Source organism: Schistocerca cancellata, chromosome 3, assembly GCF_023864275.1.
Source record: "Schistocerca cancellata isolate TAMUIC-IGC-003103 chromosome 3, iqSchCanc2.1, whole genome shotgun sequence".
Taxonomy (NCBI): Eukaryota; Metazoa; Arthropoda; class Insecta; order Orthoptera; family Acrididae; genus Schistocerca; species Schistocerca cancellata.
Window position 1 is genome coordinate 493,759,546 of NC_064628.1, and position 24,335 is coordinate 493,783,880.

At 43.5% G+C, this 24,335-nt stretch overlaps 1 long non-coding RNA gene across 1 annotated transcript in view; it reads left to right on the forward strand.

Moving 5' to 3' along the window:
• LOC126175261 (uncharacterized) overlaps positions 1-16,947 on the forward strand; it is a 299,426-nt gene extending 282,479 nt beyond the window's left edge. Inside the window, exon 3 of the long non-coding RNA XR_007535546.1 lies at positions 16,859-16,947. This is a non-coding gene — a long non-coding RNA (uncharacterized LOC126175261). The remainder of the gene's footprint in view (positions 1-16,858) is intronic.
• The last annotated feature ends 7,388 nt before the right edge of the window (positions 16,948-24,335 follow it).

A 24,335-nucleotide genomic window follows, 5' to 3' on the forward strand; every position in this document is an offset into this window, starting at 1 on the left:
CCCATGCTTTTCGGCACAGAACTGCGCCGCAGTTTCCATCGACCTGACTCATCTCGTTGTTGGCACGTAATTGACGCAATTGAAAACGCTCCGGTTGCCAGGCCCGTTTACGTTAATTGCCGCATTTACTGCAATGTTCGATTGCAGTGCAACTGCAGACACTTTGGCAGTTGTTTGGCCACGTCAACTTGTACACGCTGTAGGTACGGGTCCAATGCCTGCTCGTTTATTTGCCGACAGACCTGTCAAGAGGAGTAGCGGCGAGGATGCGACAGCCTGCATGCATGGTCTGTGCTCAGCGCTAGGTGCCTGCTCCCCTCCCCCACTGGTTTTGTGCGTGTGCGTGTGTAACGGGCCGTGCCGGTCGCCCCACGCAGCTCGGAATGTCAGTCGAGTGTGGGCGGCGCGCCGCCACGTGGCTCGCCTTTTAAAATACCACCAAGGCGTCACCGCTGCTGCGTCTGCTCTGAGAGAAGTACGAGTAACTCCAGTGTCCTTCCCGTATTAACGATAGCTCCAGTCTCGTCACAGACAGCCAAAAGAGAGCGTGTGGGCTCAGGGCACAAGGGTGTGACGTGTCGTGTTGCGGAGGGGGGGCACGGCTCGATACGACGTTCCGGTACATATTTTAACTGAGTGCTTGTAATATTCTGACGAGACGGCAGCAGTAGACTTAAGTGAGGACGTGCCCTCAATTTCAGTGAATGACGAGGCGTGTGTGGCGTGCGATTTAAAATTTTGTCAAATTGTCCAAATCCACACTAATCTTTTAGTGTGGAACTTTTAATGTTTTTTCTGAGCGGCTGGTTCAAACTTTATTAATCCAGTGAATGTTTTTTCTGAGCGGCTGGTTCAAACTTTATTAATCCAGTGATCGGCCAACCACGATTTCTGCTGTACTGCTTTACATCTTTAAAACTGCTCCTATCACCTCTAAATAATAGCTTTAAAGTTCATGATTGCATTGCTTGTAGTGTATTATGTTTGTATTTGTGTGCGACTGTGATATAGATTTGTTTTTTAATTCATGACGACACTTCCATGGATAAAGACCCGCACGTCGTGGACTCAACGATATATCGTCATAAAAATCCACTAGGCCCCTAAAGCTAGTTTGGAAAGGAAACTGGGCGTAGGGTACCGCTGTTACTGAAATCGCCCTAGAACACCAAAGGGTGAAACATCTTACGGTGTTACTAAACCATTGTCAATTTTACTACTCCAAATTTTAATCAAAGGAAATCATAGTTTTTAGTTTATGGACTAGTTAATTACAATTATAAGGTCTCCAGTGGTATTTCACAAAAAAATACAAAGTGTCCTATTTTACGCCGCGCGGTCTGGGGCACCATGTCGTGCTCGAAACACAACGAAAATGCACGCCGATTACTCAGTCAACCGTCCTCAGTTGAAGATTTGTTGAGCACATAGTACACGAGCGAAGAGAAGGTAGAAATGCTACTCACACGGGAACCTCCCCATCGCACCCCTTTCAGATTTAGTTAGGCCTTGAAAAACTGAATACAGATCAATCGAGAAAACAGGAACAAGTTGTGTGGATCTATGAAAAAAATAAGCAAAATATACAAACTGAGTAGTCCATGTGCAAGATAGGCAACATCAAGGAGAGTGTGAGCTCAGGAGCGCCGTGGTCCCGTGGTTAGCGTGAGCAGCTGCGGAACGAGTCGAGTGAAAGGTTTACTTTCTTTATTTTCGCAAAGTTATGATCTGTCTGTTCGTTCATTGACGTCTCTGTTCACTGTAATAAGTTTAGTGTCTGTGTTTTGCGACCGCACCGCAAAACCGTGCGATTTGTAGAAGAAAGGACGCGCCTCTCCAATGGGAACCGAAAACATTTGATCGCAAGGTCATAGGTCAACCGATTCCTCCACAGGATGTCTGATATATTCTGTACGACACTGGTGACGGCATGTGCGTCACATGACAGGAATATGTTGTCGACCCACCGAACTTGGTCCGCAGCTCGTGGTCGTGCGGTAGCGTTCTCGCTTCCCCCGCCCGGGTTCCCGGCTTCGATTCCCGGCGGGGTCAGGGATTTTCTCTGCCTCGTGATGACTGGGTGTTGTGTGCTGTCCTTAGGTTAGCTAGGTTTAAGTAGTTCTAAGTTCTAGGGGACTGATGACCATAGATGTTAAGTCCCATAGTGCTCAGAGCCATTTGAACCACCTAACTTGTACACTTAGCGAATGGGTAAAAAGATTCTTCTACCTTGCCCGATTTAGGTTTTCTTGTGGATGTGATAATCACTCCCAAAAAAGTGATGAAAACATAAGAGTTTGTCACATAAACTGCAACAAATGAATGCAACAGTTTCACAGTCGCACAGTTTTCCCTGTGCTCTGTCAAAACATATGTTTTTTACGTTTTCAAATGTTTCCGTGTGTAGACCGTCAAATCCTGCATATGTCCAAGCAAATCTGAACATGTCCTGGAATTTTGGAGAGCGAAGTTGATTATGTGTGAGTGCCTGAACTTTGATAATTGTCTGAAAATAAAAAATTAAACTTTTCACTCGAGGGAAGACTTGAACCAAGGACCTCTCGTTCCGCAGCTGCTCACGCTAACCATGGGACCACGGCGCTCCTGAGTTCAGGCTATCCTTGATGTTGCATCTTTTGCACGTAGACTACTCAGTTTATATATTTTGCTTATTTTTTTCATAGTTCCACACAACTTCTTCCTGTTTTCTCGATTGATCTGTGTTCAGTTTTTCAAGGCCTATCCACTGTGCCAACTTATAACCAAATCTGAGGGGGTGCGATGGGAGGTACTGACAGTTTGTGATTACGCACACAAATCTTCAACTGAAGCAAACTTCGTTTGCTACTCGATATAATAGTGCCTGTGTTGTCAAGGAGAACAGTGCCTTGTCAGGAATAGTGCTTGTTCCTTCGGAGATGTACGCATGTACGAAGAAACAGGCACTGCGGCGACTACAGCCGTTATCAGGTACATGCGGCCAGGCCCAAAGTGCCATATGTCATCAACCTTGTGTCTACAACCTGCAGTAGCGGCATTTTAATTGAAAGTTGCTTGCCCGATGTCGGCGGATAAAACGATATTGCAGTGCCTTTGTTGTTGAGAAGTATGATGCAATGTTCCTTCGGACATGCATACAGCTCCGAAAGAGCAATGCGTCGTTCTTAACAACACACACACTGCAATGTCGTATTTATCCGGTGATGCCAGACAACGACTTCCCTGTACGAGAAGTACATAATGTGTATACGAGCACAGGTTGTGACGCAGGAACGACGACATGTGGGAGTTTGGACCTGGCCGTGAGTCGTGCACGGATAGCCAAAGTGGTTTAAGGCGACCGCTCGCGTTAAGCGGGAAATCCGATTCGAGTCACAGTCCGGCAGAGATTTTCACTGCCGTCATTCCCTTATACAACTGATGGTGGCTCATATTCGCAACTGCGGATGCATTTCATGTATCGCTTGCTGTTCTCTAGGATAATTCCCTCAACGTTTGCTTAGCGCCACGTTTCACTCGAAACATTCATACAATTTTCTTTACAGCATGCAACAGTTCGACGTACAATAATGTAGATGTCATCTTGTATACAAACTGCAACAGAAGGTAAATAACACGACGAGTGATGGTTGTGAAACACAACCGAAACACGTGAGCGTAAAAGCGCAAAGCAGTAAAACTGTCACGCAAGGAGACATCCTCACAGTACTTTAATGTTCTTCAGTAAAATTCTGTCTGTGCTCGGTACGTAAATAGCTCTAGAGGTTACTGTCCAGCTGTTGTATGGAGAGTCGTCAGACTAACAGCGTCTTCCTGCGATTTGCAAGGACGAGGACCAGCCTGTTTCGTGTTGTCGCTCATGGCACTGTAAAGCTCTTATAGGTTACAAGGCAAGGTAGGCGTTTAAGCATTGCCACCTCGCTTTGCATTCGTTGAACTTCCACGGACTTGGCAGCCGCCCTCTCCTACTCTTTAAGTGTGGTGTCCTGCCAAGCAGATGGTCGGGCATAACAGGTCCGTGTGAAACGATATCGTACAACTTTCACCCTCCTGTGAATCAACTCTCCCGATGATCCAACTGGTCATTCGCCATACGTCTGAACAGCTATGCACCCCACGCAGAATAACGAACTGCCCGTGAAACATCTAGTGAGAACGTCATCCCAAACTATCACTCCTAAAAGTTCATAATAATCCCGTTTCAGTGGTCTTGGAGCGGTGATAAAATAGCTACAATTGTCCCGTCATTCACAGTGGAGAGAGAACCGCGACTGCGTTTTCAAGTTATTTATCTGCCACTTACAGTATACCCATTTCGAGTGTTCTATGATCACACTTAAATGCTATTCTCGCCACATACCAACATATTTTTAACTTTAAGTGGACGTCAGCAAACCGTTAGTGGGGTTGCTGCATCCATAAAGGGGCCTGCACACGTTCAGTGTTTATTGACAATATTAGTTTGTCAATCCCTCAGTATACTGAAGCGACCCTCATACTATCAATAATAGCCTTAGTTTACAACGCGATATTTCTAGTTTAAGATGTCGAACACCCAAAAGAACGTGTTGAAACGTCCCCTTAGAAAAAGTTAAAATTGATAGTGCTGGAAAACCTCTTACATTATTTGATTTTCAAACAGCTGAGCAAAACTGAACGTATTCAGACATTTCTCTCTTTACTTATTCTGATCATCACTAAACTGACACACAATATTTTTGGCGCAACGCAGTCAGACTTTCAATAATCCCTACAAAAGAATGGCCCTGACTAACAATAACCTATGCCTTTCATGAATCACTTACCTCACAAAAATCTTCGTTTACTCGAACTACTTCAATACAGCGAGCGCCAATACTGACAGCTAAATAGAAGATACTAACTACTGATAGGCATAGTTAGCAAATGAAAGATTTTGATAGAGAACAATGTATTTACCTCAATAATGTTCATATCAATTCATGACCTCCACCTTTACAAACAAATTTCCTTTTTCTGGCGGACCGACGTCCAGATCGTCCGCTTATAGCAGCCTCTCAAAATTCTCTCTCTCTCTCTCTCTCTCTCTCTCTCTCTCTCTCTCTCCACATCCACCACTGCTGGTGGCTCACCTCCAACTGCCCAACACTACAATAGCAAATATTCCAACAATGCCAACCAGCCACAGACTGCACACAGAACAGTCCGTGATTTTCATACAGACCGTTACGTGGCGTTACCAACATAAAAACCTAAACAGCCTGCTTACAGTGTGTGCCGAAATTATTAAATAGCTAGAGCTAGTAACCAGCAGAAAACAACGAAAAACAGCAAATGAGTCCGAGAACTGATGAAAAAAGAGCGACTTTCTGACTAAAACCACCACGTACCTGAAAGACTTCATAAACTATTTTCGGATGAGTCCTGCATATGACGACAATTATTAATCTTGATGATGCTATGTAAGGTAGAGAAGTATAATACGTTAATGGAAGAGGCAATCGCAGTCTACGAGAGATTAAGTATGACTTCGATATTTTTGACAACAGGCAGATCATTCCAGTGGTTGAAGTTTAATGCAGTAATATCAGCAAACGCAATTAGTAGAAATGTTATTGAAACATGTGAAGTAATTATATCTGCTCTGCAACTATATATTCAGGTAATTAAAGTAATTTGTTATTTAGCGTATGGCTAATACAGACGCATCATAAATTACATTTACATATGTAGATATTGACACACAAGAAACTTATGTTTGTCTTCACAACTGAATATCCAGTCCTTAATGCTTTCGATATTCATTTGAAGGAGTCTGATAGTTGACAGTCCAGTGTTTCTTGTTAATGGACTCTGAAAAGAACTGTTTCTGCTATTTAGTTGATATGTCATTGCCAGGAGATCCTATGGATAGTCTGGCTGCCTGTAATCACTTTTTTGTGAGAATGTGGTGAGACTGACTCATACCTTGCAGTTGTCGCATATACAGAGTCTCTCTCCTTAGAGTCGTCAGCCGCAGTTTCTTTGATGTTTCGGCAATAACTTATAGTCGGGATACCAGTTACTTTGGAATAAGGCTGGGCATCTCGGACATATTCTGAGTTGTGGTCACCTTTGTGCTCATACGGCAAAGACTACCAAATCCACCGGTTAGTCCCTCAGCCGTTAGGGGTAAAACCCAATGGGACTCCGGGCAAGTAAGGCTAGCAACCTGCTTGCCTGGTACTTTTAAATATGATGCTGGCAACAAGCAGAGCAAAATGCCTCGGACCTTTGGAGGTGACGCGAGTCCCACCTCTAACTGACAAACCAGGGACTCCTAAGATACGGCGACAAACAAATGGTAATGAGATGGGGAGCTATTAATATCAATGGGGGCTACTCTGGGAAGAAGGTAGAGCTGGCAGAGGCTGCAAGTAAGGTGGGGCTGGACGTTTTAGCTGTTAGTGACATTCGGGTAAGGGGTGAGAAAGAAGAGGAAGTGGGAGAATACAAGGTCTACCTGTCAGGAGTCAAAGAAGGAATAGCACAATGGGGTGTAGGGCTTTACATCAGGAAAGAAATGGAACCCAGCGTAGTTGCAATAAGGTATGTAAACGAACGACTGATGTGGATATATTTGACAGTGTCTAGCAAGAAAATTAGGATTGTGTCAGTATATTCGCATTGTGAAGGGACAGATCAAGATAAGATGGATAGTTTTTATGAGGCACTCAGTGACGTAGTTGTTAGAGTAAAGGACAAGGACAGTGTTCTGCTCATGGGTGATTTTAACGCCAGGACTGGAAATCGAACAGAAGGGTATGAAAAGGTTATGGGTAAATTTGGAGAGGATATGGAGGCCAACAGGAACGGGAAACAACTCTTGGATTTCTGTGTCAGTATGGGCTTAGTAATCACAAACTCCTTTTTTAAACATAAGAACATTCACCGGTATACTTGGGAAGGCAGGGGAACCAGATCTGTCATTGACTATGTAATAACAGATCAGGAATTCAGGAAGGCTGTGAGGGGGACACGTGTATGCAGGGGATTCTTTGATGACACTGATCATTATTTAATCTGCAGTGAAATTGGGATTGTGAGGCCGAAAGTGCAGGAGGTCAGGTCCATATGTAGGAGGATAAGAGTGGAGAAACTTCAGGATAAGGAAATCAGGCACAAGTACATAACAGCGATCTCAGAAAGGTACCAGTTAGTTGAATGTAGTCAATTACAGTCATTGGAAAAGGAATGGACAAGGTACAGGGACACAGTACTAGAAGTGGCTAAAGAATGTCATGGAACAGTAGTGTGTAAAAGTAGGATGAAGCAAACAGCTTGGTGGAATGATACAGTCAAGGCAGCCTGTAAAAGGAAAAAGAAGGCGTATCAAAAATGGTTACATACGAGAACCCAGGTAGACAGAGAAAGTTATGTTGAAGAAAGAAACAAAGCCAAACAGATAATTGCAGCATCCAAGAAGAAATCATGGGAAGACTTCGGAAACAGGTTGGAGACTATGGGTCAAGCTGCTGGAAAACCATTCTGGAGTGTAATTAGCAGTCTTCGAAAGGGAGGTAAGAAGGAAATGACAAGTATGTCGGACAGGTCAGGAAAACTGCTGGTGAATCCTGTGGATGCCTTGGGCAGATGGAGGGAATATTTGGAAGAGATGCTCAATGTAGGTGAAAATGCGATCAGTAATGTTTCGGATTTCGAGGTAGAATGGGATAGGAATGATGATGGAAATAGGATCACATTTGAGGAAGTGGAAAAAATGGTCAGTAGATTGCAGTGCAATAAAGCGACTGGGGTGGATGAAATTAAGTCGGAACTCATCAAATTCAGTGGAATGTCAGGTCTTAAATGGCTACACAGGATAATTGAAATGGCCTGGGAGTCGGGACAGGTTCCATCAGACTGGACAAAAGCAGTAATCACACCAATCTTTAAACATGGAAACAGAAAAGATTGTAACAACTACAGAGGTATCTCTTTAATCAGCGTTGTGGGTAAAATCTTCTCAGGTATTGTTGAAAGGTAAGTGCGAGTATTAGTTGAGGACCAATTGGATGAAAATCAGTGTGGGTTTAGGCCTCTTAGAGGTTGTCAGGATCAGATCTTTAGCTTACCGCAAATAATGGAAAAGTGTTAAGAGTGGAACAGGGAATTGTATCTATGCTTTATAGATCTAGAAAAGGCATATGACCGGGTTCCTAGGAGGAAGTTATTGTCTGTTCTACAAGATTATGGAATAGGAGGCAAACTTTTGCAAGCATTTAAAGGTCTTTACATGGATAGTCAGGCAGCAGTTAGAGTTGACGGTAAATTGAGTTCATGGTTCAGAGTAGTTTCAGCGGTAAGACAAGGCTGCAACCTGTCTCCACTGTTGTTCATATTATTTATGGATCATATGTTGAAAACAATAGACTGGCTGGGTGAGATTAAGATATGTTAACACAAAATAAGCAGCCTTGCATATGCGGATGACTTAGTTGTGATGGCAGATTCGATTGAAAGTTTGCAAAGTAATATTTCAGAGCTAGATCAGAAATGTAAGGACTATGATATGAAGATTAGCGTCTCCAAAACGAAAGTAATGTCAGTGGCTGTAATCGGCCCAAACAAATCCTGCTCGCTACGGCTTTCACGCAACGCCCAGCGTCGTGGAAAGCGTCGTTTTGTTACCCCTTACAGACAAAACTATTTTTAAAGTGGAATTTTACGTGCGCATTCGACAGAGCGGTTCCATATTAGTCTAGTGCGATATTCGTTTTATCGTTATGTGTTAGCAGGGACAGTAAGACACGAAGAATAACCTCTACTGCAGCAGCGACAGCACCGCCGTGGTCCGCGCTGACTCCTACAGCCCTGCAGATGCGCTGGTAAATCGCTGCCGGAGTACTCAATATTCTCCATATTTTACTGTTTCTGTTAATACATGCCGATGAAACGAATAATGCACTAGACTAATATGAAGCCGGTCTATCGATGGACACGTAAAATTGCAATTTAAAAATCATTTTGTTTGTGATGAGAAACAAACCGATCCCCTTCGTCGACGCTGGGCGTCGTATGAAAAACATGTTGAGCAGTACGAATATTTGTTTGGGATGACTATAACTACACGTTACAAAAACGAAATTGCAACTGTCTGGCGAAACACCAAAGAACATGCGCTTGACAACGCATAGGACACACACCCGGTATATGGCAAGGCGTATTATGTTTTCAGATTGATAACGAAAGCAATGCCGTAATAAGTCCTCCACTGAACACATTGAAGTGGTAAATATGACGACTATTGCTGATATTTGATTTATGGGCTTAAGGCCGTGGTTGATATTACTGCCACTTTCTAAGACTATCTTATGCTAAAAGACTACTTTAAAAATAGAGCTGAGGGATGTTATGCACAAAGACGAACTGAAAACATAAACCGTGCACACTAGCTCCGAGTAACTGGTTCGTGAAGCTCTATCAACATCTGAGTGGGGAATATTGTGAAACTGCTAATGATCGATCTTACACGCTCAGTGCTTATTGACGATACGGAGAATATTTTTGGAGCCACGACCTTTTCTAGTATTGACGGTTTGTCAGTACGCGATATCAGACCGTCAGTATATTGACGGTTTGACAATAATAACTGGACGTAAGTGGGACCCATAAGTCTACAGGCACCTTGGTTTAGATCGGGATAGTATTTCCACTAGTGCTCACTGGAGTGGACCAGTCATCAGTGAACGACATTACAAGCGAATGTGACTGTGCAGATGGATATTATAGACATGAAATGCCGTATAAAATGACAACATTGACCTGGATGCACACTCTTAAACGTGGAGGTTTAGGTTAGCAGTGTTTCACCTATTTCAAAGCGGGAGGAGGGGGGGAGTAGTGCAAACATTTTCACTACTGTGAAAAGTATGATTGTTTCTAGTTGTTTTTTCAATAAAACTAGAAAATATTTAACAGGTAGTTCGAATAAAAAAAATTAGAACGTGTGGCTACGATAACTGCTTGAAAGAGGCGATTGTAATGCTTGCGGTCACACTGGGCAGGGCTGCGTGGGTGAGTGGTGGAGCCGGTCTGCGCGGCGGCGGTCGCCGGTTTACCTCACGATGGGACGGAGAAAGTGGTGGGCGCTGTGGCCTCCATGTTAGGCTGCCCCTGCAGCGAGTAACAGGTTGCTGCCACGAGACTACGTCATACTGCACCTGCACTTCCGCCCGCCGGCTTCTTGGCTTACGGGAACTTACCGAAAGAATCGCCTACAGCTTCCAGCTGTGTTCGATACTCTCGTACGTACTAACACCGCATTTCGCATAACTGAAGGTTTTTTTTTTTTTTTTTTTTTGCTGACATTTTTTACGCATTTTACTGTAAACGATGACTGTGACTCGTCCGTGTCTCTCTGTCCTATAACAAAATTATATTTTCACTTAGCGTAGGACCAAACTATGATGCACACTATCCTTTATGATCGCATTGTCGTTTGTCAACCCGAATGTAGTGCACCACTTCGTTTTTTGTTCAACAATTATTTATTTAACACAGTGAAACGTACACACAAGAAAGAATGGTGTTTCTGGTACACTCTGTCTTTTTCCACGTAATCTCCTTCCCGTTCTATGGCCTTCCTCCAGCGAGACACAAGGGCTAATATGTCCTGTCGTACCACTCCTTGTTCTGGTCATGAAGTATCCACACTTCCTTTGCTGACTGCTTCAGCGCCAACTGTCGAGTCGCTAAACATCGGTTCTCGCGATTGAGCACATCAGGAAGCTACAACATGTCACTTGTGACGGCCTCCTCGAACGCTGCAAATCGTGCCCTGCCGAATCGCCTTCTCGTAATGGCCTCACCCTCTTCGCCTAGCAACTAACAGTACTTCTGTCGACGGCAGGTGCTCCGTAAACTGCACACAAACGTTTTTGAGTGTTCAAAGCAGTTTCTTACTCCGCAATGAGAAATTCAATGACGGCACGCTACTTGCAACTGGACGAGAAATACGGGCCCTGGAACGAACTTGTGACGTCACACTAGTCGCCTTGTCCGCCACACTTCGCGAACGCTCGGGTCCTTACAGGGCTCAAGGGAAATCAATATGCAATTGAAAACGCATCCACTAAAAGTCTTAATTTTGTCGTTTGTTATCGAGAGCTTACATACGCTTAAATTATTAAACTCGTCTGAAATAGTTAATCGCTCCGCGCCGGAGACGACTGCTGGTACTCGTAAGACCTGCAGTGTCACGTGCTGTGACGTACGCTCCCTCGGCTTGTAACGTACATCACTTACAGACGCTATTTAGAAACATTAATGCAGACACACTATCTGTCAGAGGAAACGGAAAATTTGGGCGTGCGCTCGGGAAACTTCAAATTATGCATACTTAAAGTTTCCCATTCGTACCATTGTTTTTGGTGGGGACGGAAATGTGGTAGTCTATATTACTTTACGGGCGACCCTCGTAGCTCCATTCTCTTCTTTGCCTTCATGTGAAAAAACGGTAATTCTTTGGAGTGGTAAAACTTCTTCGGAAATTTTCATCGTAATGAACTAACCCAAAGCGAACAAATTCAGCGGTTCTGCATGCCAATGATACTCCCGATTTCCAAACTACACAAAAATTTGCGGTCACCATGCTGAACTCTGTGAGGCTTAATCTGATGACTTAGCTGCAATGCATCAGATCGGGGTTTGAATCCCGGCCAGCCAAATAGCATCAGCTGGCCACAAATGTTTATCGCCTTTTGTTATACCCCTGACTTCTGTTTGGTAATAAGTGTTTAAGAGCGTAAGATTGAGAAATTCCGTGTTTGAAACAGCCCTGCGGCTGTGAGGAAGTAAAATTCTCGTCAGGTCAGTACTTGGATGGCCTGATGAGGAACTTTTCAGGAGTGTGATAGGAAATGAAAAAATACAGTTGGAATTCTAAACTTTCAATCAGTCGGCGATGAGTAGTGGATCAAACTGGAAGTTAATGGACACGAAAGGGGGATCTCTCGGTACCAAATTTTAATTTGTTACTAATATTTTACTATTATGCGGGTTACGAGGCTTTATTCAACATGAGTGTTTTGTAGCCCCAGAAGAAAGATAGTACTTACAAGCACAACTCCCAACATCGTCACAGTTTGCCTCGGGACTATAAAACTTGAGTTTTGTTCATCACTCTGAAACCCTTACCAGTTAGGACTGATAGAAGAGGTAGAGAGCATCCAACAAAGAGCGGCACGTTTGGTCAATGGATCGTTTAGTCGACGCGAGACCGTGATCGAGATGCTCTAGAAACTCCATTGGCAGGAGACGTTGTGCAGCACGGAGAGGTTTACTATTGAAATTCGGTGACCGCACTTTCCAGGAAGAGTCGGTGACATATTACTTCCTTCCACATACATATCACGTAATGACCACGACGATAAAATTCGAGAAATTAGAGCCATTACCGGGGTTAACCGACAGTTATTCGTCCCAGTGGAAAAGGTTAAGGGGAACCAGTTACTGGTACTAGAAGTACCCTCTGCCACCATTAGGTGGCTTTCGTAAGTATGATGTAGATATAGAAGAAATCATTTATGTTCAAAGCTCCTGTCTCTCTCGTTTTAAGGAATTTGTTGGTAAAATTTCGGTCTTCAATGCGAGAAGTGAAAAGTGTGTGAGATCTTAAGGGACTTAAATGCTAGGGTCATCAGTCCCTAAGCTTACACACTAATTAAACTAATTTATCCTAAGGCCAAACACACACACACACACACACACACACACACACACACATGCCCGAGGGAGGACTCGAACCTCCGCCGGGACCAGCCGCACAGTCCATGACTGCAGCGCCTAAGACCGCTCGGCTAATCTCGCGCGGCATGCGAGAAGTGCCCTTCACTATGGTTCCAAATTTATTGTGAGTAAGAAACACAGTCATCACCCACTATTACTATTTTCTTACTTCATTGTGGCGTGATTATTGAAGGTAAATTTCCAAACACTATCACCGTTTTCCAGTGCGTCTTTATGTACTGTCGGAATATCACAATAAATTGTACAAATTTTTTGATTTTGCACGTTCAAGAACTTCATCCGACACGTGTTAATGCAAGTGATGTAATACGTAAATTTGCCATATGGTAACTGGGTCACTCTTAGAAAGATGCTGTGGTTGGATTAATGAGGTCGGGTGAAATGCGCTCGAGGAAGATATGAAGTAATCGCAGGTAATAGATCAGGGAACCTGTGGGTTCCAGTTAGCAGTTACCAAGCGCCACCCAACACGGTTCAGTGTACGCAGAAAGGTGGGAAAAGCAAGAGCCCCAATACCCCGTCAGTTCACTAAACCGGAAGATCTCAAGGAAAAGATTATTTTCGATGCCTTTATAAACGATGCGATAGATGGAGAAAGGGAGTAGAAACCACAGGCAATGAGACAATAAGTCACAGTTGCTTTGAGTAACTGCAACTGTTTTCTCGTGGACGTTATTTTGTAGCCGTGCCGTCTTCAGGAAATTGCGACGACGATTTCGTGGGATGAGGAAAGTGGGAAAAGTGTCGGCAAGAAGATGCCGCCCGTATTGTGGGCGGGACGAAAGCAGCAGCCCTAGGGAGTGCAGGTGACGTAATGGATTGGCTGCAGTCGGCAAGTTGCCTCAGCCACAGCCTTTCTCGCCGCGCTTGTTCGGTGCCATTTCATCGACTGGATCTCTCGGAGGAGCATTAGCAGTAGCGATTAAGTGTCTGGCCTACTGCTCTTACGGTTATTCGTTTCACTCTGTCTGATGTTTCCTTTCGATTTCGTTTCGTTTGAACAGATCGTGTATCAAACAAGCATCATTATTGCCTTCCCTCTTCTCTCTCACAGCTGTAGCGTAAAAAAAGAGGGAAACCCCTTAAGTATCCTATGTAAAGATAAACTAAAGAATCATCAGAAAGAGACTGAATAATCTTCAATCCACTTCAAAAGAAAGGCTGCTCTGATCATATTAATATTTCGTGTAATCTTCTCACGCGCCCTTCGGCAAGTGCCCGAGCAAAACTGAAACATTTAGAAAAGTATCACTGAAAACAGAAACCTCGTGGATCTCATTTCGCGTAATTTATATGTATGGCTCACAATACTACAGTTGTAACAGGGAGTTCGTTAGATGCCTAATGTCATCAGAGATGGTGCCACGCGGTAATATTTAACTAGTTTTGAAAGCGAACAGCCAAATGGTGCTAAAGAAAAGGCCATGAGAGCTCATGATACGGATTAGATCTTTATAGCATGTACTGTGTGCGTTGATACTCTTCTCACAAGAAAAAGAAATCAAGTTATATGTCGCAGAAGTTGCGCTAGTGGACCCGTTGCAGGCGAATGTCTGAATAGAAGGGATTGTTTCCTACCTTCATCCAGGACGGAACCATTACTCTATAAAATTCTTTTTATCAGAAAGATGTTAACCACTCCTCCCTTTTATTCTAATAAGATTTGTGATACTTTCGCTTCAATTACGTGCTTCTCTGAATATTATACAGACAAGAAACCCCTTGAGTGCGAGATCGCAAGTTCAGTCTTTAGTAAGACTCATTTGAAAGTGTTTTATTAAAAGTTATGACAGGAAAATATATTAGCTGTTAATGACTCACAATGTGCATCGAGAGGACGGCAGAACCTGAGTGTCCGGGAGGTGCAGAGATCAATTTCCTGTATGAGTTACACTTCGAAAAATGGACACTGTTGACATTCAGAAAATGTTCAAAACAATCAACTTGCACAATGAACGCCGAATGAAACATGACGCGCCACAGTGATCACAAAGTTTCGCACCATCAAGATCGAAAGCGAACTTAATGAGAGTTACAGACGGTGTAGGACATTCAGCTAGGTATCCACTCCTAAGAATGCATATGGAATCTTATCGGTGTGATGGGCTGATGAGAACTAATGGAATGTGGTGACATGCAACCGAATGCGAAGCAGTCTGTCGTGGAACTTAGCGTGAAACTTTCTGTCCTTCAAGGCGTAGCTACAGATAGTGCAATGAAATGTTTTATACTAAACCACACTCCGCCAGTTCAGGCCATGAAGGCCCACCGTTGCCGACCGATTTGCCGATTTGTTTTATAAGCACAGAAAAAACATTCAGAGGCTGAATTTGCCCATTGGCTCCAGGTTGTATGAATGAAAGTGCCATACACGTTTCAGGAAGGATAGATTGTTCTAAAGGAGTAAGATATTCGTACGCAGACCAGGAATCAAGCAAAAGCGAATTATTTTGATCAGCTATTGGTCAAAAGAAGTGATCATACCACAGTTGTTCTTTTACGCCAGTTTTCCCACTCTTGCTTGGTGTCACGTATATATTCCCTACTGCCCTTGCAAGATCTCATACACGAGAAAGAATCGTAGGGGTCAGGGCACGCCAACATCTCGCAGCACAATAAACAACTTATTTACCATCCAGATTAACAATCGGCATAATTGAATACGAATGGGTTAAGGCATTGACGGTAGTTAATATTGACGCAACTCTTTGGGTATCTGAAATTTCCAGGATTTCTTTCGTATGCATTCCTCCTAAATCTCGATTGGTCGGAGTTGCAAACAAATTCGTTGTTGAACAACAGGATACGATTTTTTATTTCATCTACAAATTTTACCGACGATTCCGCAGTTTGATGTGCAGTGTCAGGTTGACGGTTTGTTTTAAATTTCGTTATCTTACGTCTTTCTGTAACACTGTACGAAGTTATGCAACCATCTGCTGCTTCCCGTGAAATCACTGTAATCCGTGTCGCGCAATCTGTGTCACTCGTAGTATGTCCTGCACGGTTTGCAGTTCCCAAGGAGTTCGCCTTAGATCTTGATGGTGCGAATGTTTTGTGATCACTGAGGCGCGCCATTTTTCATTCAGTATCCATGAATTAATCGTTTGAACATTTCTTGAATGTCGACGATTTCGATTTTGTGAAGTATAATATATACATCCCATAGACGATTGATCTCGGCACCTCCCGGACATTTATTTTCTGTCGCCCTTCTGATGCACATGGCGAGTCATTTACCCTGTCATAATTGTAGAACAACTCTTTCAAATGGGCCTTACTAAAGATCGAACTTGCGACCTCGCACTCAAGGGGTTCATTTTGAGTGAAAAATATCCTAAGTAACTGAAATGTCAGATTCCGATTTTGTACCTCACGTTATCGTGGCGAATACCTTTTTAGCCTCTTGGACGTCGATTAACAATGTTAATTTCTGCTAATAGAAATAAGTACATTTAATGTTGAGCGATCCTTCCTTAATTTATTTCACTTGTTTGTCTTAATCTCATTCCTGTGAGAACTTTCCATCGTATTCAAATTTGTGACATTTTAATGTCATTATGGGATATGCTACATCCATTGCAAATTGATTATATCAGAGAGTGACTGCTGTTAAAAAAAAAAATATTATACACATTTTGTAAGAGTTATTCAGATTTGACACATAATAAATTATCTTTCAAATCCGTTTCTTACAGCATTTCCCTAGGCAGTACACGTGAAAACAACTTAGCCTTTCGAATGGTGATAATCTTCTGAAAATTATTTCCAGCACTAAGCCTAACAGCTGCTAAATCATGTTCATCCTTCTGTTTTATGTTAAAAAATCTTTTATTCCAAAGAAATCAAAACTTGCAGTTTTACCAGCGGTTTTTTTTATTGTTATTTGGGATCATAAAGCTGCGCGGTCTACTACTATGACGTAATAGTAGCCGAGGCGTGCCATCGAAAACATGTATTTTCTGCTGAATGGAAACCCCTCTAGGTACGCAGTACGCGCCGCAGAATATCCTGACCAGGGTGCACAGCTTTTTTACTCTTTTTGTTTTCTTTGTGTAAGTGATACTAAAAGCGAGGTCATCTGTTTCAGGAGTTACGATGAGAGAAAAGAAGGGCGGCGCGCTGAGTCGCGTCCAGAAGCTGAAGAAGAGGCTGAGCCACAGCTTCGGACGACTATGTGAGTACAGCTGTCTGCCGCTCGCATTTCAGCCCTTACCGAGATTTTCTTTGATTCGGTACCTGGTCCATCCCAACCCCTCCAACCCTCTTCTACCTCTCTCTCCCTTCCTCTCTTTACCGAACGTACGGAAAAATTTTTTCATGTACGGGTCCACAGCCTCAGTGCATCGTCTAAATGATGGAACCATGTAACCACTATCAGTTTATTTGTGTAATGACAAGCATACAGGCAATTTAAGCAATGGTACATAAAACTGAGGCCATTTTTAAAAAGATGTAATGAGACCAAGTAACGTCACTGCAGCAATAACGAGCGTCTAATTCTGCCTGCTATAAGTATTGTCAAAGTCCATCTTGTAAGAAGTTTACTACAAATTAAAGACATGTCGGTAAGACTGATCACGTGCCTGCAGTTCGCTCTGGAGATAACTTCGTCTCTGACAGCTTTCAGCATGCTCTTCGGTTGATACATGTTTCCCGCGATTGGTAAAAGTTTTGTGCATGTGTGAATGCGGGGAAGTACACGGTATGCTCCTAAACGAATGTGCAAGGCCCAGTGATCCACTTGTTAGTAAGATTTTTGCCGACATAAAGTGTTGTGAAAGTTGTTCTTGTAAGCTGATTCGTATGAACAAGACTGTAATATTCGACGTGTGTGTGTGTGTGTGTGTGTGTGTGTGTGTGTGTGTGTGTGTGTGTGTGTGTCTACATAATACGCAGCTACAAACATCTTTTAAATGTGACGGACACATTACCAATACCATGCAAGAAATATGAACAAAAACTGTAATACTCAAGCGTAATGTTATCCACTAATAAGTCTCACCTATTTAGTGTACTTTTGGCATTACACTGCAGGCATTTGATAATGGCCTAAGGCAGAAACTGGCCAGTAATGTAATTTATATGCACGGTGCACTGAAGAAGTAAACTGACAGTCTGCAGTGGTTAAAATAGTTCCATGTTTTAGGCGGTACAGAAATTACTCAGAGAAATGTGCATGTTGTTTGGAAGGGACCCAAACTCGTCTCTTCGTCTTCTAAATGCAGTGTTGAGAACATATGACTACAACGAAACTACTTTCGTGTTACTAGTTTCCTTCCTGAGAAGAAACAAGTAATATTCGTAGATTACTTGTTTCTTACTTTTTAACCTGAACTTGTATTTCTTCATACTTCTAAAGTAGCAGGGACGGAGGGAACGTTTACTTAATGCTTGTACTAATGAAACACACAGACATACTACGCGAAGGCAAAAGGATGGCCGAAGTTAGTAGGAAAAATTTAAACTGAAGGCCACTCAAAACGCTTTACTTTCCCTTTTGGGTAACTGAGTATTAGGAGTTCCAGAAATCTGCAGCCACCGAAAGCTGTCGCTGTTTCATGTATAATTAAAGGTATCACAATCAAAACAGCCGTGCAATTTGTATAACTCACTACAACGATTTTATTCTTCAGAGCAAAAGTGCATCTTCCTTTGTTTATTTAAATTGTTTAGCATTGTCAATGTTTTGTAATTCCTGACAGGAGTCGGCTACCCAAATAAAACTCAACAGATCTACGTAATAGGCTGAAACAACAACAACAACAGCAAAGCGCAGATGCGTTAGTGAAACGAAACTAGGCTGGCTGCTTGCCTTAGGTGTCGTCTTCGTCACCGGCGCCGCTCCTCTCCCACCAAAAATGGTTCAAATGGCTCTGAGCACTATGGGACTCAACATCTTAGGTCATAAGTCCCCTAGAACTTAGAACTACTTAAACCTAACTAACCTAAGGACATCACACACACCCATGCCCGAGACAGGATTCCATCCTGCGACCGTAGCAGTCCCGCGGTTCCGGATTGCAGCGCCAGAACCGCACGGCTACCGCGGCCGGCCTCTCTCTCCCCCCCCCCCCCCCCGTCCCCTGTTACCATTGCCACCAACTGTTGATAAAGTGTGGCATTCAGATTGTCACTGTATTGATGATGCCATATTTACTTATTTCATCGAAAGCAATATTTATCCTTCTGGAGTGAAAACATTAGCCGGCTAGTACTGTTCCTAAGGGACACGCTAATTAGTTAAGCTTCATCTAGACTGGAAAGGAGGATAACATATCGCAGTAAATAATTAGATCCCTTCATCAGAAAGGCTCCGAATACAAATATGGTTGTCCTACGTACAAGTCACTAAAAAGACTTTGATGTGTGGTTGGGAGTCACGTTTCAAAACCATGTGGCGGATTAAACATTTACGAACATGTGCTGCTGTCTTCAGTTCCCAAAGCAGTGCTCGTTTGAAGACTTAACTTCTACTTACGCAAGTGAAATTCGACGTGACCATTGTTCGAGTCAAAAACTCGTACTGCTTTTAATCTGTTACTAATTGCCTCCTTTACATTGAACACAAATGTATTCCTTAGTTTGATTTGTATAATAATAATAATAATAATAATAATAATAATAATAATAGTCAAAGAGTAATTGAAAGCGTGCTAACATTCGAGACCCTTCATTGATATCCACGAATAAAAATCGGACTGAATGCAATGATTTGGGAGATACCGAACAAATATGCTCCGAAATAAGGAAAGTTATCACTGGTCTAGCGAAAGGCATTGTTTTTTTCGGTCTTGTTGCTGTAGCTAATGAATAATAAAACCACCGTGTCTTCTCGAGATGAAAAACGTGCAGCTACCTGGCTTGAGTTATAACAGAGCAGTAGAGTTTGCGCCTATATTGTAATTTCCAGGAGTTGAACAAACATATGGAAACACTACACCTCGAAAAACGCGTGCTTGAACATAATTGAAGATACTAGCCAATCCTACAGGCTGCGCTATATATTTCACCACGAATAGCACCTGTGCAATATCCTCAGTGTTGCAAGTGTCAGTCGTGGTCAGAAGTTCTGAGTGCGTTATGGCGGAGCTAACTGTATTCGAAATTGGACAAATTGTTGCTGCTCGTACGGTGAGTATTTCTGTAAGCAACGTAGCCGAAGTGATTGGTGGTCCAACAAGCACCGTATCGAAGATTTCTATGCAAGCAGGGAAAACGGCAGATCATCATCCGCGAAGTCACAACCCAGAGAGATGTTTTCGGATCTTCTGTTGTCGTGTTCCCCGACATTGTCCTCAGGATACGGCTCCCAGAGCAGTTTTGAGTTTATTACGCAGAATTGTTTGCTGTCCCGAGGGCATTGAAGCAGATGAGAAGGCGTCATGACAAAAAATTTATCAACTGCGTTGATTCTCAAAGTGCCCTTCTCGCTGTTGGACTGGTGTAGCCAGCAGATCGGATGGTGCAACAGGTACAGGACGCTCTCCTTCTCTTACACAGGCAAAACAAGGAAATCATTCTTCGCTGGGTTCCATAGCACATAGGCATCCAGGGAAACGAACTCGCTGCTGCTAAGGAGACTTGCTCCCTTCCTCCTCCTGTCCGCTGTTCAGTCCCTCTATGGGCTGTCACTTCATTCCTGACCAGAAAGGCCATATGTTGGTTGGAGTCTCAGTGGCTGGAAGTGAGGAACAATAAACTACGTTCCATAAAGACTTCAGTGCGACCATGGATCACCTCTTACCGCTTGCGACGGTGTGAAGTAGTAGCCCTTACTCGGCTTAGAGTGGGACATTGTCCCTTGACACATAGTTTCCACTTAACGTTGGGAGCAGCACCCGGTATGTCAGAGATGCGGGACACAGCTGTCAGTACGACATTTTTTAACTGAGTGGTGAGGGTTAACTGGGTCTCCCACAGGATCTTCTCTCTATTTTAACTGATAACGAGGCGAGTGTTGTTCGTGTCTCAAAATTTTGTGTGGTGTCTGGAATTCTTCCCAAAATACTTAGTGTGCGATCTTAATGTGTCACAGAGTGGCTGGGTCACGTATTATTTCTAAGTCGTCATCCAGCCACGCTTATTTGTCCCTTTTTTAACAGCGTCTTTAGAGTTATTTTCTCCGTGATTTCATTTAGTTATCCTGCTGTGTCTCGCTGGGATTTTATTACGGGCTTTTCTGAACCTCACCTTCTTGGGGTTGCTTTACATTTCCTGTGGTGGGACCAGACGTAGTTTTCCAGTTTATTGATTTGCTTCCATAGATTATGAAAATCTTCTTCGGTATAACATTAATGCAAGGGCGCTGATGACCTAGCTGTTTAGCGTCCTCCGCCATAAATCATCGTCATCTTGATCATCACAACGCGGACGAAAGCGTGTCTTGAGCGATCGTGACAGACGATTATTGAAGAGGATTCTGAGGAAAAATAAGATGAAGATAGCTATAAACCCCATGGACCTTGCCGTTTGTGGGAAGGCTTGCGTGCCTCAGCGATACAGATAGCCGTACTGTAGGTGCAACCACAACGGAGGGGTATCTGTTGAGAGGCCAGACAAATGTGTGGTTCCTGAAGAGGGGCAGCAGCCTTTTCAGTAGTTGCAGCTGCAACAGTCTGGATGACTGACTGATCTGGCCTTGTAAGACTAACCAAAACGGCCTTGCTGTGATGGTACTGCGAACGGCTGAAAGCAAGGGGAAACTACGGACGTAATTTTTCCTGAGGGCATGCAGCTTTACTGTATGGTTATTCAGAAGGATGTAGGTTGCAGTAAGTACTGGGAGATGAAGCCGCTTGCACAGGATAGGGTAGCATGGAGAGCTGCATCAAACCAGTCTCTTTACTGAAGACCACAACAACAACAGCTATAAAAGTCATTGCAGAAGTGAATGTCGTTTCGCAAACCCTGTCAGCACAGAAACAGCAGAAAGGGAGCTCCAGAAGTAGGGAATTGCAGGGCGAGCTGGAATTCCAAACCTACACAGCACTGATGCAAATGACCATAACGTGAAAACTTGGTGCCGAAACCATATACCCCGGGCTATTGAGCAAAGGTCGGATGATTCTTGTTCAGCACTGTTTCCAACTACTAGTCAAGTTTACGTCCAGAGAGGGAAAAATGACGGGGGTTCGGTGATGATTTGGGCAACTACATCATGCTATTCCAAAGACCCTACGGTGTAAGATGTCGTGGTCTCCTGACCTTCATTGCTTACATATTCCGCCCTCACAATCACATTCCGCACATCAAAACGCTTCATTCGAACCCAAACTCGATAAGAAAAAGTCAGTGTTGTATGAATTCATGCAAACGATATGCAAATAACAAGTAAGCGCACTGTGGTTGAAATACTCGAGGCTGGCGTGCACACATACATTCAAGACACGACGGTCACAGGAGCTTTTAGTTCAAGAGACGCAAACCGCCTGCCGGGGTGCCAGTCCCTTCAGAGGATGACTCAGCCTATCTATATCAGCCGGTGACTGCCCATAGAGCAGACAGCGTTTGCTTGAGTGAAGGGAAGAACGACCCCGTGTTCGGCTTAAAAGCAAATTCTACTGCATTGTGTGGGAGTGCCCAGCCTACGCATTCTTTACAACATAGTATGCAGTTTCAGAGATTTTCACAGGGAGACAGCAAACGCCAAACGCCGATGCTACAGATTTCTGGATTGGCCGCCTTAAACAAAACGTCATTCTCCCGTTTTAGAAGAGCAAAGCTGATTGGCAGACTATATTTCTGTCGCCTCGAGCTGAAGGAGTAATGGAAGAGACCGAAAGATATACCCCTTCACGTCTGGCATGGAGAGGGGCCGTTCCATTGTCGCTCTTGGAGCGAGAACACGTAACGAGAGCGTGCGCGCTCGTATGTGTATTCGAGAGAGCGAGGGACAAGTCTCTCCTCAGTACTTCACTGGGAGAACACCTCTGTCGAGAGCGAATCGGAGTGCGACTCTATATTGAGTCCTTGCAATTAAGCGTTGTTCACTGTGCTGGCCGCCACACTTATTGTGAGGTGTGAACGGACAGAGTTATAGTTAAACGCCTGTAAGCGAATTTTTGAGTGGCATCATGGTGGACTGGTTATCTGACTGGAGTACCCCGCCAATAGTTAGACTAGGGGCGAATAGGAGTCCTTGTCTTCATCAAGGCGTAGGGAGAGTTTGATTGGCGAAGGTCAATCCAGATAGAACGAGAGTTATCTTATTTGTCAGCAGCGAGCGGCACAGACAGCAGTCATCGCAGCTTACGGTATTGTGCGCTACAGCTCTTGCGAGCCCCATATTTCCTTCACAACATTACACTTCACTGCATTTCACACGAGACAGCCTCGACCGTACCTAGCAACATTCTAACAGATAATTATTCAAGTTGAGTAGGTGCGGCTCTCAGTCATTCTGCCAAGTCAATAACAATCTTAAACTTTGTATAGAAATTTCATTAGCGTATCCTATCCTTGAGAGGTAACTTCACATTCCGAAAATAACCCGGAAATAAATTTTTCAGTTCATAACTAAAAGTGCCATTGTGATTTCTCAGAATTTTTGCAAAATAAAATAATAATTTTCGTTAGTTTCATGTTTTTCTTACACTAACTAGCCCTACTCCAGTACCCAAGTATCCCACTAGTTACGTAAGAAATTTTGTGAATTTTTTGTGTCATTTCCTTACAACGGACGACTCCAGAAGATATTTATTGCTGAAAGTTTTTCAGGCATTTCTCTTTAGAACGTTAGGAGCGTCTGTCTGACTTCTGTAGTAGTGTGGGGGTGGAAATTGCATCTTGCAGGAGCCACAGGGTAAAGGGTACATCTCAGATTAATCCGTTGCACAGATTGACAGAATAGCTCCCACACACTCACAACGGTTATTTGCAAGTGCGCGTTACTGGCAAGGATTATGTGACCATTTGCTTGATCAGATCCATCCCTTGATACAATGTTTCTACTTCATGGCGATGCTGTGTTCCAAGAGGACAGGGTCCCCGTTCACATAGATCTCATCGTCCAGGACTGGTTTTATGAGCGCAGGGATGAATTTTCGCATCTCCGCGGGCTGCCACAGTCACATCATCGTTACCTGAACTTCGCGCTGTTTGAAAAACAAAAATTGCTATGAGAATCTCATGAAGCCATACAAGAGCTGTATCATCTATTTCGAGACGACTGGAACCTGTTTTAAATGCCAAGGGAGGCATGTTAATGTGTTGCATTTTCCGCCTTTCCCTATTTTTGTCCATCCACTGTTGATATTCGATGTCAGTACCTTCCCATCATTGTAACGGTCGACGCATACTGCGATAAGTCACCTAGTACAATTATCTTCACCGTTCTATCAAGGGCTGTTTAAGACATGCCAGACGAAGAGAATGAAAGTTATAAATGATCACTGTTTCCCACCTTTCTTATGTTTCGCTAGAAGTCGTATTGCCAATGCTGATTCTACAAAATATTTCCTTTATCTTGTGGAAACCGTCATGCATATATTTCCCGTTCTTGAAGAAGTGACTTTGAAACCAGCGCTGGCATCGGAAGTAGTAGTTTGTTTCGATGCGACAAGAAG